The sequence below is a fragment of the Poromitra crassiceps genome (assembly GCF_964638095.1).
Source record: "Poromitra crassiceps genome assembly, contig: HAP1_SCAFFOLD_193, whole genome shotgun sequence".
Classification (NCBI taxonomy): domain Eukaryota; kingdom Metazoa; phylum Chordata; class Actinopteri; order Beryciformes; family Melamphaidae; genus Poromitra; species Poromitra crassiceps.
The window spans coordinates 333,815-336,319 of record NW_028152191.1 but is presented as its reverse complement, the minus strand read 5'-3'; positions in this window follow the sequence as shown (position 1 = coordinate 336,319).

The following is a 2,505-nucleotide window of genomic DNA, read 5'->3' as shown; positions in this document are numbered from 1 at the left end:
TTACAATACTGAAGATGGATATTTTGTTCTGTGTGGGAACACTTTGAACCTCCACTATATGACTATGGTGAGAGCCGAGGAGGGATGGAGGAAGCAGATTCCCTACTGGCACAGCAGAGGCCTCAAACAGCCTTCTGGTAAGACCTTCTTCCTTTGCCAGTGCCACTAACGAGGCCTGAAGTGGATACTAATCACCACACTGATGCAGGATATGGATTATGGAAAAGAGTATTCACAGAGGTCTCCATGGTCTTGAATATGATCAGTATAGAGCAGGAATGTAAAAGCCCCGCTTATATTAAGTTCATGTTTCTTTGCATGTACAAACTGTGCATGTGAAGGAACAAACTCACAATGAGCTAAAAAACAACAACATCTGACCTCAATACAGACAAATAATCAAGATGACAAACAGACACATATTAACCAAATGACATCAAAGCTCAGCATGGATAAATAACACAGATTTAAAGAAAAGGCAGACAGCAGGTAGGCTACAGTGCATGTATAGGATGAAATGTATTTCATGCACAGAAACAGTTGTGCGTTTGCTTCGCAATTATGTGAATTGATGCCGCGTCATAACAGGAATATTTCCACATTTCTCAAATAAGTTTCAAGGTTTCTCCCATCCTCATCTCTTCATATGCAAATGATCTCTCCTTCCCTTCCTCGTTCTATCTGCATTTCTTCCTTTCTCTCCCCCCCCCTCCCCCGCCTTTAAATGGACATTCAGGTGATTATCCAAAGTGACCTTCAGTGAGGTCAACAGTAGAGTAAAGCCCCTGACACACTGGGCCCGTGGTCGGCCGTCAGTGAACCGTCTAGTTTTTGCGGCGTGTCCTGCACCGTTGGCTCTAGTCGGCCTTGTTGGCGGCTTTTCCAGCCGATTCAGCATGTTGAGGGTGAGGACAGTCGTCATATATTTCCCGAGGTCAGTCGCCAGCTTGTGGGGTAAAAAGGACACCGGGCTTAGTGGCTAGGGCGGAGACTGCTGCGGCCATAAGAGCCATGTTGTTCTGGGCCGCCACAACCTGCACCGTCCGCACACTGTCGGATAGATGGGTGTCTGTCTGATCCCAGGCTGTCGGGGGGGTGATGGCTTCCGCTTCCCAAAAGGATGAGGACAAGCTGGGCTCTGGTGGTGGAACAGAAAGAAACTGGGTTTGTTTTGTTTGGATTCATTCTACCTGGTTAAAGACCACAGCTCTACAACTGCCTCAAGCAATCATGATGTCTGAGTGGAGTCACTGCTGTAAAGTGGCGGGAAAGAAAGTTTTCAGCCTGCGCGAGAGGGATAAACCCAATAGCAACAGCTCTTAAAGGGCGAAGCCTATACAAAATAGAACTTGCCATTTTCAGCATGTAGGTTTCTAGCTCGGAGGTTGCTGTTTCACGTAGCAAGGTGGACTTTGAAAACATGCAGATACCAGAAGCGGAATGGGAGGATACTTCTGACTGAAATGGACAGGACCAATGGCAGAGCTTCTACCCACAGCCTACTTCTATTGAGTCAGACTATGAGGAAGTGTGAGATAAAAGAACAAAAGCTAGGAGCAACTCTTCTAGGAGCAAAGGGCTGTCGACCCTCAGTCAGCATTGACATCTCTGTCAGCGTGACAGGCAGGCCTGTGACAGGCAGCTCCCTGAGGTGCACCCCCCACGCCACCTCACCCTTCCCCCTCTCCATCCAATCCCTCCCCCCCTCATCCCATCTCACTGTCTCTCTACCTCCCTCCCTCCCCTCATCTCACTGTCTCTCTACCTCTCTCCCTCCCCTCATCTCAATGTCTCTACCTCCCTCCCTCCCTCCCCTCATCTCAATGTCTCTCTACCTCCCTCCCTCCCCTCCCCTCATCTCACTGTCTCTCTATCTCCCTCCCTCCCTCCCCTCATCTCACTGTCTCTCTACCTCTCTCCCTCCCCTCATCTCAATGTCTCTCTACCTCCCTCCCTCCCTCCCCTCATCTCAATGTCTCTCTACCTCCCTGTGGCAAACGGTTCAATCCCATAGGTTCAGACCCTAGGCCTTCATGCTCACTTTAATGCTGTTCATAAAAAAAGATCAGAAAAAAAGACAACTGCTCATTGTATTCTAGGGCGTAACCCATATCTGATATGATACCAATTAGGGATGGGCATCGAATTTCGAATTTTCGAATAATCGTTGTTATTATCAAGGTCGACTTTTATTATTGAAATTCGAAATTCGTTTATTGATTTTTTTTTTTTTTTTTTTTTTTTTTGTGTGTGTGAGTGAAATGTTGCATTGTCTCCCCTAAGTATAGTCGAATCGCTTGGTTTGAGCAAGTAAAACAATTTTTATAAGCAACCTCTCCCTCTTCATGGGATTTCATCCGCCATTCATTTTTCCATAAACCTTGCTTAAAATGCTTATGAAAATTGTTTTACTTGCTCAAACCAAGCGATTCGACTATACTTAGAATCAGGGGAGAGAATGCAACATTTCACTCACAAAAAAAATGAATAAAAAAAAATAATTAC